Source organism: Stegostoma tigrinum, chromosome 5 (assembly GCF_030684315.1).
Source record: "Stegostoma tigrinum isolate sSteTig4 chromosome 5, sSteTig4.hap1, whole genome shotgun sequence".
NCBI lineage: Eukaryota > Metazoa > Chordata > Chondrichthyes > Orectolobiformes > Stegostomatidae > Stegostoma > Stegostoma tigrinum.
This window is the reverse complement of record NC_081358.1, coordinates 105,382,395-105,399,475: the sequence shown is the minus strand read 5'-3', so window position 1 is coordinate 105,399,475 and position 17,081 is coordinate 105,382,395. Positions and strand designations below refer to the sequence as shown.

Here is a 17,081-nt window from a genome sequence, read left to right as displayed (position 1 = left end):
AAATTGCTTCACAACTTGCTTCACATCCACGCACACTATCACCACAAGTAGTTCGGAAACACTTTCCTGAAAAACTATAGGTAACACCCCATTGTTTCCATCCAAAACTCAATCACATCAGACTTCAGGCCCTCATCCCAGATTTGATTGTTTAAACCCCAAATTTGTTTAAGCCCTCACCTAACACACATTGAATTTGGTGGATAACTTTCAATCCTCTGTGTGGTTGATCCTGAACAAGGTATGTTACCCTTGAGCCGCGCTGACAGTTCCTGACCCTCTTTTGACTGAAATCCTTCTCCTGACTAAGTTTACTTCAGTTTGGCTGGAACACTCATGATTTCCAACATGGTGAATGTAAGCCTGAGTCAAGCTGACTGATCCTACTGGGGATAGCCCAATGGCCTCAATGTGGATTTTATTAGCGTGAAATTCTCCCCAACCCTGGCCTCATCCCATGACCAACCCTCTCCCTCATCCCTGTCTCTGACTTGATACAACCTGTCTATCTTCTCTCTCACCGATTCGCCCCACATATCCCAATGCCAATCTGCACTCATCGATCACCACTCCACCCACCTTCCCCAGCCCCACCTCTCCTAGCTCCATTTATTTCTGAGCCCACTTCCTCCTCCCCATTTCTGAAGAAGGGTCCCAACCCGAAACATCAACTTTCCTGCTCCTCTGATGCTGCCTTGCTTGCTGTGTTCCTCCAGCTCTGCACTGTGTTATCTCAGCCTCTCCACCTCTCTTGCTTTTGAGGCCGTCTTTAAAGACCTATCTTTTAACCACCAGTTTTAGTCATCCATTCTAATATCTACTTTGTCCTGGTGCCATGTATTGGTTGATCATACTTTGATGAAGTGCCCCACAATATTTTCCAATATCAAAATAATTGTAGGAAAACAAGATAGCGTTTGTTCAAATCTTTGGATTTCTTGATTGATGAGCTCACTTGTACATTTGAGCAGTATTTATGGTTTGGATTTTAATAAATTTATTTGATTTTTGTTGCACTTCAGCATCTCTTTGAATTTATGTATTTCTTAATATGCTTGAACTTGCTCATTGATTTGTTGGATTGTTTTGATATATTTAAAATGTCTGTTATTGGATTTTCTCTGAAATCTATAAGTACATTTTGTTGAGCTACCTGGCATACTTGCAATGTCTCTGGGAATACAATGTTATGCAAAATATCTTTCTTAGATTTGTATGCAGTGCTGAGGTATTCTTAAAGTATTGTCTTGTCCCATGTAGATTGTCAGACATACTGTAACTTACACCCAGTACTTTGGGGACCAGTCAATAACAAACAGGATAATAAACAAGCGAGCTGCACAGCAGATGTTTCAAAAATATAGCATTTGTTTCAGTGCCATGTTCTTTCTGGATTTGGAAGATGAGCTTCTGAATATTATTAATTTTTTTTTGGTCAAGTTGTGTGCTGTGGTCCTCAGACATTAATGCTATTCATCTTCAATTGTTCAGTTGTTCAATATTTGCATCTTAATGGATTACTTCTCTGCTGTTCTAACACCTTTCCCTGAACATCAATGGAGGGGAGAAATTAAAAAAAAATGCAGGCCAACTGGTTTATTCTCAGGGTGATGCTTCAAAGATTTAGCCTGAGTAAAATCCATTCTCCTTCTCAACTCAGATAAAGAGTAGCCACACCTCAACAGCAATTGAGATGCTCATCCTTGCATGAAGCTGACAGCATAAAAGGCCAATCATTCCTGCAACAACACAGAAAGGTGACAGTGGGACTGAAGCTGCCTGCCGGCCTGTACTGCATTTGAAAGCATCAGAGACTGAGTGCCTTTCTCACTTGAACTTTCCAACTGATACAAATGCACGCTGTCAGCAGAATTAGGCCTACCAACTTTGATTTTTTTTCATATGTCCATTATCAAGATAAATAATGGAACAGAATGCATGGGGTAGGGGCAAAGAAAAGACCTGTTATTTTGGATAAAGTAAATGTTAGTGGATCTTACAGTTTGGAGACTACAGTGGAGACTGTAATTTCAGCTTTGAACCAGAGTATAGTAAAAAGTATACCTAGGATACTATACGAAGTGCTCTACTTATTTATCTTAGGCAGAGATATGTGCCGAGAGAGATGGCAAGTGATATTTTATAAGGCATTGTTCCAAAGTTTGTTGAGAGAAGCCAAGAAATTGAAAGCTTTCTTTCAAATGTCATTTGAACACAGAGTACATCCAGGAATAGATTCCTGTATATCTAGCAATCAGAAAGCATTCATAACTGATAGGAGCTTGAAACGAGGTCTAGAAATATATGGCAGGTCAGTTGACAATGGGGGAAAAGAAAGGTCTGAGCCAATAACAAGCATTTTATATTTTGTTTTTATTTTTAACTGATATTTGCCGGTGAAAATGAGGGACAATGGGGATTCCAATTGTTAACACCAAGCATAAACAGGTCAGCTTCAGCATAATTTAAAGGGAGGATGAAGTGCCCATTATTCAACTTTAAGAATGTATTTCAACAGCAGATTATCAGTGAAATTTCTCTGTCGTAAGTGTTCAATGTCAGCTACAGAAACTTGATGTCGATCATTTTCATACAATGGGAATAGTTCAAAAATGTACAAAATTGAAATTACATTAACAATGCTGGAATGTATTTTGAAACAAACTGGATTGATCATCTGTTGAAAAAAAAAGTGAAATATCCAGTTTTCATTGTGTAAAAAAGAGTCAAAAACAATACCAGGCTTGTGCTGCTGTTGGTTCATCCATTATTCAGCACCTAGAGAGAAATTGACACGTAAACAGGGGTATAATGTTGAAAGGTTTAACAATGGCAAAAATGCTGGTTAGTTGTGCCCAATCTGCATGAAGCTACTAAATTAACAAATTCAGCAAATCCATTTGTTAAGTGTGCTATGTGGCTGTGTAAAACAAGTGTCAGATCCTTGTTTAATGAGAGACTTATGGGACAATCCCTGTGCAAAATTATTATTCAATGTACTATGTGAGAATCCATAATGAGACTTGGCTGAAAGTTCAGACATCCATCACACTGCTGAAATACTTGAGCCCAAGCTTGATTGACAGTTTCATTTTTATATTCATAAATAGAATATAAATGTCGCTAGCAAGGCTACCATTTGTTATTCATTCCCACTTGATTAGCTTGCTAAACCGTTTCAGAGAGTCATAGAGATGTACAGCATGGAAACAAAGCCTTTGATCCAACCAGTCCCCGGCGACCATAATCCCAAACTGAACTCATCCCATCTGCCTGCTCCTGGCCCATACCCTCCAAACCATTCCTATTTATATGCTTACCTTGGTGTCTTTTAAATGTTTTAACTGTGTCCACATCCACCACTTCCTCAGGAAGTTCATTCCACATGAGAACAACTTTCTAGGTAAAATCTTTGCCCCTCATGTCTTTTTCTTAAGTCTCTCTCTTCTCACCTGAAAAGTATGCACCGTAGTCTTGAAATTCGCATCCTGAGGAAATGACATATACAATGAACCCCATCCGTATGCCTCATGATTTTATAAACCTCTGTAAGGTCACCTCTCAACCTCCGATGCTGTAGTGATAAAAGTCCCAGCCTATTCAGCTTTTCTTTATAACTCAAACTTTCCATACCCTGGCAACATCCAGGTAACTCACTTCTGAACCTTCTGTAGCTCAAGAATATTCTTCTTATAACTGGGCAATCAGAACTGGACACACCAAATTTATAGATAACACATGTCAATCTGGAGGAATACAGCAGGCCAGGCAGCATCAGAGGAGCAGGAAAGCTGACGTTTCCGGCCGGGACCTTCTTCACAAATGGTGGAGGGGGAAAGGGGCTCTGAAATAAATAAAGAGAGGAGGGGGAAAGGGGTTCTGAAATAAACAAAGTGAGGAGGGGTGGAGATGGGGAAGGTAGGTGGGATGGTGATAGTTGAGTGCAGGTAGGCTGTGGTGGGGATTGGTCAGTGAGGCGGGAGAGAAGACGGGCAGGTTGTGTCAGGCCTAGGAGGCGGTGATGAAAGGGAGGCTTTGTCATGGGATGAGGCTGGGGGTGGGGAGATTTTGAAATTGGTAAAGTCCACATTGAGACCATTGGGCTGTAGGCTGCCAAGGCGGAATATGAGGTGCTGCTCTTCCAGTTTCCAGCTGGTGTCATTGTGACACTGCAGGAGGACCAGGACAGACACATCGCCCAGGGAGTGGGAAGTGTTGTTGAAATGGTCATGACTGAAAGGTGTTGTCATTTGTTGTAAACAGAGCACAAGTGCTGTACGAAGTGATCTCTGAGCCTCCACTAGGTCTCACCGATGTAGAGGAAGCCACATCAGGAGCAACGGATGCAATAGGCCACATTAGCAGATGTGCAGGTAAACATCTGTCTGATGTGGAAGGTATTTTTGGGACCTCGGATGGAGGTGAGGGGGGAGGTGTAGGGGCAGGTGTCGCACTTCCTGCGGTTGCAGGGAAAGGTGCCAGGGGATGTTGGGGGCTAGTGGGGAGTTTGGAGCAGATGAGCGAGTTGCGGAGAGAGTGGTCCCTACGGAAGGCAGTTAGGGGTGGGGAGGGAAATATATCCTTGGTTATAGGGTCAGATCGCAGGTGGCCGAAGTGGCGGAGAATGATACATTGAATTGGAGGTTAGTGGGGTGATATGTGAGGACAATTGGGATTCTGTCTTGGCTTTTGTTGTAGGGAGGCTGTGTGAGGGCAGAGGTGTAGGAGACACAAGAAGTGCATTTGAGAGCATTTTCAGCCACTGAAGGGGGTGGATGTTGTGGCTCTTGAAATATGAGGACTTCTGGGATGTTTAGGAGTGGAATGCCTCATCTTGGGAGCAGATGTGGCACAGGTGGAGGAATTGGGAATAGGAAAGCACATTCTCAAAGCAAGGTGGGTGAGAGGAGGTATATTCTAGGTAGCTGTGAGAGTCAAGGTGGTCACCAGAGATGAAGACAGAGAAGTCCAAGAAGGAGAGAGAGGTATTAGAGATGGTCCAGGTGAACATGAGGTTGGTGTGAAAGATGTTAATAAAGTTGATGAATTGTTCAAGCTCCTTGTGTGTGGATGAGGCAGCACCGATAGGATCATTGATGTCGCAGAGGAAGAGGTGGGATTTAGGGCCAGTGTAACTGCAGAAAAGAGACTGTTCCACATATCCTATACCATTGGGCTGCAGGGTTCCCAGGCGGAATATGAGTTGCTGTTCCTGCAACCTTCGGGTGGCATCATTGTGGCACTGCAGGAGGCCCATGATGGACATGTCATCTAGAGAATGGGAGGGGGAGTGGAAATGGTTTGCGACTGGGAGGTGCAGTTGTTTGTTGCGAACTGAGCGGAGGTGTTCTGCAAAGCGGTCCCCAAGCCTCCGCTTGGTTTCCCCAATGTAGAGGAAGCCGCACCGGGTACAGTGGATGCAGTACACCACATTGGCAGATGTGCAGGTGAACCTCTGCTTAATGTGGAATGTCATTTTGGGGCCTGGGATGGGGGTGAGGGAGGAGGTGTGGGGACAGGTGTAGCATTTCCTGCGGTTGCAGGGGAAGGTGCCGGGTGTGGTGGGGTTGGAGGGCAGTGTGGAGCGAACAAGGCAGTCACGGAGAGAGTGGTCTCTCCGGAAAGCTGACAGGGGAGGGGATGGAAAAATGTCTTGGGTGGTGGGGTCGGATTGTAAATGGCGGAAGTGTCGGAGGATAATGCGTTGTATCCGGAGGTTGGTAGGGTGGTGTGTGAGAACGAGGGGGATCCTCTTGGGGCGGTTGTGGCGGGGGCGGGGTGTGAGGGATGTGTCGCGGGAAATGCGGGAGACGCGGTCAAGGGCGTTCTCGATCACTGTGGGGGGAAAGTTGCGGTCCTTAAAGAACTTGGACATCTGGGATGTGCGGGAGTGGAATGTCTTATCGTGGGAGCAGATGCGGCGGAGGCGGAGGAATTGGGAATAGGGGATGGAATTTTTGCAGGAGGGTGGGTGGGAGGAGGTGTATTCTAGGTAGCTGTGGGAGTCGGTGGGCTTGAAATGGACATCAGTTACAAGCTGGTTGCCTGAGATGGAGACTGAGAGGTCCAGGAAGGTGAGGGATGTGCTGGAGATGGCCCAGGTGAACTGAAGGTTGGGGTGGAAGGTGTTGGTGAAGTGGATGAACTGTTCGAGCTCCTCTGGGGAGCAAGAGGCGGCGCCGATACAGTCATCAATGTACTGGAGGAAGAGGTGGGGTTTGGGGCCTGTGTAGGTGCGGAAGAGGGACTGTTCCACGTAACCTACAAAGAGGCAGGCATAGCTGGGGCCCATGCGGGTGCCCATGGCCACCCCCTTAGTCTGTAGGAAGTGGGAGGAGTCAAAAGAGAAGTTGTTGAGTGTGAGGACGAGTTCAGCTAGGCGGATGAGAGTGTCGGTGGAGGGGGACTGGTCGGGCCTGCGGGATAGGAAGAAGCGGAGGGCCTTGAGGCCATCTCCATGCGGAATGCAGGTGTACAGGGACTGGACGTCCATGGTGAATATGAGGTGTTGGAGGCCAGGGAATTGGAAGTCCTGGAGGAGGTGGAGGGCGTGGGTGGTGTCACGGACGTAGGTGGGGAGTTCCTGGACCATAGGGGAGAAAATGGAGTCCAGATAGGTGGAGATGAGTTCGGTGGGGCAGGAGCAGGCACTGAAAATTAAGTTCACATTTATTCCCATCCGGAAAACACAGCTTTGCAATTCTCCCATTGTTATGACTGCCAATCTCTATAGTTACAAATGTTAGAAATCAGCTCTCGCTTCCACATAATGAGTCTCACATTCTCAATGTAAAACTAAATATTTATGACTGGTAGACAATTCTTCTCTGATGTCTGATGTTAATTACATGTGTCTCCACAGCAACTTCTTTATTTTTCTGTATTTTAATGATTTTTCTATGATCTTTTCCACTCGGCGATTTCCTCCATTGCTCCTATACTTCCTAAATAACCTACTTTACATGGTCTTTCTGTCCCCTTCATCCCCATTTACATTCATGCTTCACTCTAAATGATCTTTTCACAAGTCCTCAAACATGGGGAGCTTCTTCCAATTTGGTCAACTTTTCATTTCATCTTGACACTAATTTAAAAAGCTTGTGACCAAACTATTGCTGATCAATTTACTTCAACTTGTCTTAAACCTCAGTGATATTGTCCCCTTTACCTAAAGATAGCAAGAACTGTAGATGCTGGAGTCAGAGTCAACACAGTGTGGAGTTGGAGGAACACAGCAGGTCAGGCAGTATCAGAGGAGCAGGAAAGTCATTGTTTTGATTTGGGGCCCTTCTTCAGAATCCTTTCTGAAGAAGGGTCCCCTCCCAAACCATTGACTTTCCTGCTCCTCTGATGCTGCCTGACCTGCTGTGTTCCTCCAACTCCACACTGTGTTGACTCCTTTTTACCTATATCCTTCAATAAATGTACAAAGGACATCATCAGTATTTTAATAGTAACTAAGTGAACAAGTCTGTCAAGTGGTTATTTCAAGTCTCTTCTTCATTAAATTAATGAAAGAAAAACATCTGTTGGAGTTTTATCCATCCCAGGAATGAAATTAATGTGATGAAAATTATTCATGCTGGACATTATTCAAGGGCTGAGCAGTGCAGCCCATGCTACAACACCGTGTGAAATGCTAGCCATCTGTTATCTTGTGTGTGTCTGTATATTATATACATTGTATATTATAGGTGTTTTCTGTAAACACAAGATAATTACAAAACTTCTGAAACCATAGTTTGGGGAATGAGTTCATGATCTATCTTGGATCCATCCTTTTAAGATATGATGGTCGAATTGCTTGAAAATCAAAAATAACAAAATTATTTTATTTCAGTAATGCCAAATGTACCTCTCCTACAGAAGATTAATTAGCAATTATAAAGGGATAAAATGTAATGTCTTGGCATGCATTGAGGACTAATAGGCAGTAAACAGAAAGTAGGAACAAACAACCATTCTTGCATTGGGAGGCGGTGACTTACAGCTACTTCACAGGTCACATGCACTTGGTCCCCAGCTGTACACAATATATATCAATGATTTGGATGTCAGGACTAATTATAATATTCCAAATTTATAAATGACATAAAACCCAGTGGGAACCTGTGCTGCAAGGAAAAGGCAAAATAGTCTCAAGAGAGACTGGGTTATGAGTGAACAGGAACACAGGAAATGGAATACAATGTGGCAAAATGTGGTGTTATGCGCATAAGCAGGAGGGACAGATGTGTAGAATTTTTCTAAAAAGTAAGTGGTTATAAAATATAAAGGCAAAAAGGGACCACAAAGGCCCATATCCCGTCACCAAGTCACTGTTTATTTGTACGTTCATCATAACTGACACTGATCTAGCCAGCTCTCTGACATTCCTGTTTATCTGTCAGCCAGGGCTCCCTGATTGGAGCTGAAAACCTGGTCCAATCGGAGAACTCACAGTCAATGAGGTGCACATGGCTGACCTTGTTACCATTAGTACACTGGCTGTTCTTGTGAATCAGCTACTGAAGGCAAACTTGCAGGTGTAGCATGCATTAGGAAGTCTAATGTCGAGTTCATCTTTGAAAAGTATGTGAAGTCAGAAGTAGCAAAGATGACTTTTTATTGTATGGAATCTTTGTTAAAGGGCACCTGGAGAATTTTGGTTTCTTTACCTTTGAAATGATATTCTTGCCATATCAAGACTGTAGCTTCGTGAAACTTGTTTGAAGAGATGTTGAGGAAACTGGTCTTGGGTTCCTAAAGTATTGAAGAATGAGAGACAAAACTAATGAGATAGGCAGATAGCTGTAGGTAAGGTGTGTTCTATGCATGGCTGAGGAACCTAGAACAAAGGGACATAATTTCAAAATAATGGGAAAACCACTTTGCACTGAGATGAAGAGAATTTGTTTTACTTGGTAGGTTGTGAGCTTTTGAAATTCTCTACCAGAGAGGGCTGTTCAAGCTCATTCATTGAGTATGTTTAAGGTAGAGTTGGGGTTCTGGTTTGTGATCAGTAATTTGCTGATTTTCAGTTTGTTCGAATCATTCCACAATCCCTGGTTCTGACACAAGACTTATTTAGGGAATGTGAAATGAAGGCGGCAGTAGGCAGGTGTTTCAGGGGCAACAGAATTTTTGCATTCATTAAATACTTGTTTATTAAAATTTACCTTATTAATAATCTTACGAGTATATCACAAGAAATAAAGGCAAATGCAAAGGAGTGAAGCTGATATTATCAATTATACAGAGGACAGCACATAAATACACTCATGAATTAAACAGATTAAATACTATTAGAAGCTCAACAGTAGTTTTAATCACAGATACTTTAATCAGACTTCCTAACCTTGGGGGTTCCCTACACTGTCACCACACACCTTCACCTCTCTGACTTGGGTGCTTTGGGGTCTTGAGAATATAAGCTCACCACTGGGGATAAAACAATATTTTGAAATACTCAGGCCATTCTGCTTGTCGTAGGCAGTGCTTCAATGAAGACTTCAGACAGTATAGGCTTTCAGTCTGGATTGAGCCCACTGATGTGGGGTAGGATGCGTTTTGGATTTATGGAGTGAGTACTTGGTTTTCCATAGTTTGCAGTGGTTTTGTGAGCTAGTTTTCACCTCGGGATGTGAGTGAGGTTTGGTCAGTTGGGTCGATGGTTTTCAGAGGTCGTCAGTTGTCAGGTCTGCTGGCCGTGATCAGTTGCCGTTGATTTTCCTGATACTGAACAGGCCTGTGTTGCTCGGTTTTAGGGAGATAACTGTGCAGATAGTACTCAGGAAAGTAGATGACTTGGATCCCTCATGTGGAGATGGCAGTGGGGGTGGTTCGTGGGGCGGTAGCTCTTTCGGATCCCTCACCTCGGGTAGCTGTGGGGGTAGCTCTCTCAGTTGAGGTTGGGACCTGCAATTGTACTAATAGTGGGTATCTTCAGGTCAAACTAAATCTGTGCTAGCCATTGCAGTACTGCTGTTCCTTTTCTGAGGTAATTATGTGTGTATTCCTGAGAAGAAATACATACATAAAAATCAGATGGCTAAAATTCAGTGAAAATGTATTTTGATCAAATGGAATGTCCAGTGGCTCTGTGCATAAATATCGATTCATTGGAATATCTGGTATTTGCAAAGGCCCCATTCCATCTGGGCTGTATGGGGTTTAGGTCTGGTAGATTGTTTCCTTCGAGCGAATGTGTGAATGGATTTTCAGGTTGAACAATGGTTCCAAGCAACTATTTCTGTCTCTGCCTTCCTTTTTCAACTTTTAAAAGTTATTTGCAAAGTGCAGGATTTTGGTCCAGTATTTCAGGATATAGGGATTTTCACTCAATGTTAGTAGCGATTCGCCAAATTTCTTTGGACCTCACTTTATGGGCTTGAATATGCTTATTGCAACAGGAATTGCTGAAAGGAATTCATGTAGCTCCTGTAGTCTGCCAAAGAAGTTCACAGCAAATGAAATAGAGTTGTAATAGGAGAGGTATCACAGTCAATAAGGGAAAGAGACGCTGATTAGCCATGACTATATTGAATGGTGGAGTAGATGAAGAGCTGAATGGCTTTGTCCTAGTCTGATGTTCCTAAATTCCTTCCTATGTTCAGAGGCAATCTGCTGTGAAACATGTTGAAACAGGCCATGTCTCAGAATCTGGTCACACAAGCCTGTGAAATCAGCAGGCTTCTAGCTTCTGGTCATCATTCACGGCTGTCTGTGGCTCATTGCTGACAGCATGATTGTGTGTTCAAGATCACACCAGTGATTTGAATGTAAAGTTGAAGCTAACACTACAGTGACGAAGAAATCCAAAACAATAGGAGATACTATATTGAAGATAAGCTGCTAAACTGTAAGGCTATGAGATATAGGAACGGAATTAAGTGAATAATTGAGTCTGTTTTGCTATTAGTTCATAGCCAATACATTTGTCAACCCCATTCTCTTGCCTTGTTCCCATAATCCCTTACCAATCAAGAGTATCTACCTATCGGCTTTTGTGCTCCTGGGATGCTGCTTGGCTTGCTGTGTTCATCCAGCTCCACACTTTGTTATCTTGGATTCACCAGCATCTGCAGTTCCCATTATCAAAGGATGAGAGGTGACTTGATAGAGGTGTACAAAGCGATCAGAGGTTTGGATGGGGTGGGCAGCCGGAGACCTTTTCCTGGGATGGAGGTGGCTGTTACGGGGGGGCATGGTTTTGGGGTGAGTGGTGGTGGATGTAGGGGAGACGTCAGTGGCGGGTTCTTTACTCAGAGAGTGGTCGGGGTGTGAAATGCATTGCCGGAGAGGGCGCTGGTGGTTCAATGTTCTGTGATCCTCTGCTTGCTAATTAGAACCATGGTGAACCCAACCTGGTGGTGATTTCACAACCCCCACAATTTTCATGGAATCTGTCTGGCTTTGAAAGATGTGTAGACAAACTTAGTTCAATCTAGTTGGGAAAGCTGTTCTGGAATTGGCAACAATTTTAAAGGTGTTGTCAACTTCATATGTCATGACAAAATGCACTCTGATCATTTAAAGATGTTATTCATAGGAATGCTGACAGTGCAGAAACAGGCCCTTCAGCCCTACAAGTTCACCGTGACCCTTGGAGCATCTCACTTAGACTAATTCAATAATTGTTGATAAGCCTTGTTTAGAAAATATCCATAAGCATTGTATTGATCGGCATTGTGAAAACAGCAAGCATATCAAGTGTATCATCAAGTGGGATAAAGTGCTCTTTTGAATTATGTATATTGTGAAATTGATTTTAATGTGATTTGGCATCATGCTTTGATCTTTATATTGATTGATAGTACAGCCATCAGTTGAGCCTTTTAAATATTTAAACAAATGGCTGAGTTTGTTAAAACAGATCAGTCATCTGTTCAATGTTGCATTTGGAAGCAATGTAACATTTGGCGAGTTGTTCCACATCTTCAAAAATTTTAATGCATTTGACGTTGTCAGTTTTGCTGACATAGTTTTGCAGTGAAATGCATTGCCGGAGAGGGCGCTGGTGTTGGCCTCCTTAGGGGCATTTGAATAGCTACTAGATAGGCATATGGATGAGAGTATAAGGTAGGGGTGGAAGTTAGATAGACCTTTGGTTTAGCATAAAAGTTCAGCACAACATCATGGGCCAAAGGACCTGTACAGTACTGTTCAAAAATGAATGTTGGTTGAATAGGCATAAAGGGGATATGAGGTTTTGGGGGCATAGAGGGGGAAGGAAAGGATGTATGAAACTTATAGAAGTCCCTGTGTACAGTTCTGGTCACAGCATTATAAGAAGGATGTGGAAGCTTTGGAAAGGGTGCAGAGGAGATTTACTAGGATGTTGCCTGGTATGGAGGGAAGGTCTTACGAGGAAAGAGTGAGGGACTTGAGGCTGTTTTCATTAGAGAGAAGATGATTGAGAGGTGACTTAATTGAAACATGTAAAATAATCAGAGGGTTAGATAGGGTGGATAGGGAGAGCCTTTTTCCTAGGATGGAGACGGCGAGCATGAGGGGGCATAGCTTTAAATTGAGGGGTGAAAGATATAGGACAGATGTCAGAGGTAGTTTCTTTACTCAGAGAGTAGTAAGGGAATGGAATGCTTTGCCTGCAATGGTAGTAGATTCGCCAACTTTAGGTACATTTAAATCGTCATTGGACAAGCATATGGACGTACATGGAATAGTGTAGGTTAGATGGGCTCGAGATCGGTATGACAGGTCGGCACAACATTGAGGGCTGAAGGGCCTGTACTGTGCTGTAATGTTCTATGATCTATGATCTATGATCTCTGTCTCAAATACACACAACAACTTGGCTTCCATAGCTTTCTATGGTACTGAGTTCCATACGTTCACCTATACCTGGCTGAAGAAATTCCTTCTCATCTCAGTTCAAAACTGAACTTCCTTCAGAAATAAACCTGAAGTTCCATGGCACTATTTTGAAGAAGATCAGATTATCTGGCGATTATCTTCATGCTGTGAATAGAATCTTGCAGAGTGTAAATTGACTGTGATACTTCTCCTATTACAACTCTGTTTCATTTGCTGTGAACTTCTTTGGCAGACTAGAGGTGTTATATGAATTCCTTTCAGCAATTCCTGTTGCAACAAGCATTTTCAAGCCCATAAAGTGAAGATTGGTCTCAGGTGACTATTAGAGTTCATGTGCTATTAGCTGTAAGGTGAGTAATAATTTTTTACAAGCGAGCAAGAAAGAAGGCTGAAGGGAGGAAAAAATATTCAAAAATACTGATTTAAGAAAAACATGAGTATGACATTATCAGTGTACTGTCATGTATTTTTGGGTGAAAGAGAAACTAATTTTACTTTAAATGTGGACTATATAGAAAGAAACCAGCACATTAATCATTGAGTTCATTAAAGAGAGTCAACCTAATATTCATCATCTAAATGTGTTTGTATTGTTTGTTATTTGAAAAAAGTGCATTTAGGAATTTAATGAGCCACTGCACAGCATGGTAGGACACACACAGTGGATATGTGGAGAGAAAATCACAATACAATGGATTAATTGTGAAAGGGTACCTGAAGGGGGTATTCACTTATTCTCTGCACGTTAATTTAGATTTCAGTACCAATAATATTTTGTTTAAGAAGAAATGCATACATAAAAATCAGAATACCACCAATGTTGCAGTAAGAAGTGCTTTGCTTTTAACTGGCCATAAATCAGTATCCATTATTCCCGTAGCTCAGTAAATTCCTAATTTAGAACATAGAACAGTAGAACATAGAACATAGAACAGTACAGCACAGAACAGGCCCTTCAGCCCACAATGTTGTGCCGACCATTGATCCTCATGGATGCACCCTCAAATTTCTGTGACCATATACATGTCCAGCAGTCTCTTAAATGACCCCAATGACCTTGCTTCCACAACTGCTGCTGGCAACGCATTCCATGCTCTCACAACTCTCTGCGTACTTACAATCGTGCTCCTACATTTTCACACCCCTTGTCCAATTTTAATATTCAGCATGCCCTAGATGGCTGCTGTTTCATGATCTGTGTTGATGCCTGGGCCTTATTTGTGCATGTCAAACTGCTGCTCTGATGGCAGTTGCTGGTTTGGGCACATTGGCTATTCATCAACAGTTATTAAAGAGGTGATTGCATAGGCTAAATATGGAGAGTACATAGGTAATATGTCATACGGGTGGAGATTGTGTTTGGTTGCCTGGTGGTGGGTGGGTGTAGCAGGCAAAGGTACTCCAGCATGTGTGGATAAGTTTTGAAAATGATACAGGCTGTAGAGGAGGAGAATGACAAAGAGGCCATGACACAGGCAGTGTGTGGTTTCAATCACTAAATTGAAGGTGTCAATATGCTACATTGTGTACATTTGAATTATTTGATGATTTATTATGCTACTGTCATTCACTGTTAAAACTCATGCATGTAACTTTAAGGAATTAAGAAACTTTAAGAAACCACTTTAAGAAATGATATGGCAAATGTTCTGCTTCACCAATCTCAGAACACGCAAAGGGTACATGTTACTAGATTGCAAACTTGCATTCTTTAATCTGAGATAACAAAGTGTGGAGCTGGATGAACACAGCAGGCCAAGCAGCATCTCAGGAGCACAAAAGCTGGTGTTTCGGGCCTTGACCCTTCATCAGAGAGGGTCTCTGCTCTCTGATGAAGGGTCTAGGCCCGAAACGTCAGCTTTTGTGCTCCTGAGATGCTGCTTGGCCTGCTGTGTTCATCCAGCTCCACACTTTGTTATCTTGGATTCTCCAGCATCTGCAGTTCCCATTATCTCTGATACATTCTTTAATTTGACATCTTTTATTTATTGGAAATCCCATGCCACTTCTTAAGTCAAGCTGCAGGATTGTGGAATGAATTTATCTGAGGAAGCACTCAAGAAAAGAGAGAAGAAACAGAAAATGTGAAAACAAAGTTACTGGATAGACTTTTTACCTTTCTGTCAAAAGATGTTATGAGTCACTGGGTTTGCACATTTGAAATCCAGCCCTGTTGTTCCCGGAGTTGTCATAAAAGTTAAAGATTTCCATTATTTCACAAAATTTGCCATTTTACATGACTTGGAGAACCAGATTGATAGAAAGCAAAAACCAGGCTACTTTCATTGAAGAATTATAGAAACCCTACAGTACAGAAAGAGGCCATTTGGACTTTCAATTCTGTCCTGACCCTCCGAAGAGCATCCCTCCTTATCCCCAAAACTCACTTTTACCATGGTTAATTCATTTAGCCTGCACATCCCCGGACACTGCCATGCCCAATCCAGCTCACTTGCAAATCTTTGGTCTGTGAGAGGAAACTCACACAAACATAGTCAGAACGTGCAAATTCCACACTGCCACCCAAGGCTAGGATTGAGCCTGGGTCTCTGGTGTTGCGAGGCAGCAGTGGTAACCACTGAGCAACTGTCCAAAAATAAATCATTACTTATTTTGAGTAATTTGACTCCAGCTACACGTAAGGTTATAATACTATGAATTAACTCTCTAATCCTCTCATAAACTCTCCCTTACAGACACACAGATAAAACATAGATAGTTAAATAGGTAAAATGAGAAATTTCTAGAGAAACAGAAAGAAACAGATTTAATGTTTTGAGTCCCAGTAACCCCCCTTCAGAAGAACAATACCTTATACCACATACTAGATATACTGCAATAACTCAGCAAAGCTCCTTTTGACAGTTCCTTCCAAACTAATGACCCAATGCACTTTTGTGGGCCAGGGAAGTAGATGCACAGGAGAATGTACAAATTCCCCTCCAAGCCACATGCCATCTGGTTTTGAACTAAGTTGCCACTCCTTCATTGTCACTGGATTGAAATTGTGGGACTCTCTTAATAGCATTACACCACATGGACAGCTGTGACTCAAAGAAGTGACTCAAGGGCAATTAGTGAAGGGCAACAAATGCTAATACTGTCAGTATTGCCCACATCTTATGAAAATAAAGAAATATTGCATGGGTAGAGAAATTATTATAATCATTAGTCTTCCAGATTGGCTGTCTTCCTTCATGTAGAAATAAAAAGAAAGGACTATAAAAAGTTAGCTTAAAATTATTTTTTAAAAGTTGCCAGTGTTTGTCTTCTTTGACCTTGTAAATATCTAATAATGCCACTGTTGTTTGTGCTTGGTAAACCTTATTGACCTGTTTCTGTTCATTATCAAGTTGAATATTCCCAGAGAAATAGCAGCTTGAGAGCTGACTACCAGTTCTAAACAAAATTATGACATTGATATTTTATTAAGGATATCAACAGCCTTCCAGGCAACATTTGCTCTGTAAAGTGCCTGTTATATCACAAAGAGAAAAAAAAGTGTAACTTATTAAAACTGTTGGAGAAGGAAAATACTTCTAAGGCATGTAACAGATGTGTTCTGCTCTAAAACTAAGCTGACGATTCTTTCGACTGTTATTTTGTATAATGGAGGATTGCTGAGGGCTAAAGTTTTATTGTTAGGATGCATTAATGAACTTTCTGATCTTCTGGTGACTCATGAGTAAGTATCCTTAAAATTTCATTTTTGGGGCAGACACCCAGTAAATATTTTACTTGAGGAACACTGCAGAAAGCTTTGCAATGTATTGCACCAGATTTGCAATGATAAATTGAAGCTTCTAGCTTTTGTAGTTTCAGAAAGATCCATATTAACTCACTGTTAATGGATGACCTTTTAGTTTTTGTCATTATGTAGGCAAGATAGGAACTCATTTGTCCACAGACAGCAAAGCAGATTGAAAGACAGTTCATCAAGTGTCAAACAATGATCTTCTTCAAAAGGAGAGAATGGAATCATTGCTCTTGACATTCAACTACATTACCACTGCTTAATCTCTTTCCCCCCCCACCAATATCAACACCCTGAGAGTTTACATTCACCAGAAATTACACTGGACCAGCCATGTAGGTGTTGTGATTACAAGATCTGTTCAAAGGGTAAGAATTCTACAGCAAATAACTCATCTCTCGAATATTCAATGCAGCCATCATTTACAAGGTATAAGTGAAGAGTGTGGTGGAATACTCTTCACTTGCCTGGACTGGTGCTGATCCAACACACCAGAGGCTTGGCTCTATCC

General features: G+C 42.1%; 1 long non-coding RNA gene across 1 annotated transcript in view; it reads right to left on the bottom strand.

The window, feature by feature from the left end:
• Nucleotides 1-2,402: 2,402 nt before the first annotated feature.
• LOC125452097 (uncharacterized) overlaps nucleotides 2,403-17,081 on the bottom strand; it is a 56,146-nt gene continuing 41,467 nt past the window's right edge. The window contains exons 2-3 of the long non-coding RNA XR_007247455.2: nucleotides 8,658-8,742; nucleotides 2,403-2,778 (exon numbers count right to left, since the gene is read on the bottom strand). This is a non-coding gene — a long non-coding RNA (uncharacterized LOC125452097). The remainder of the gene's footprint in view (nucleotides 2,779-8,657; nucleotides 8,743-17,081) is intronic.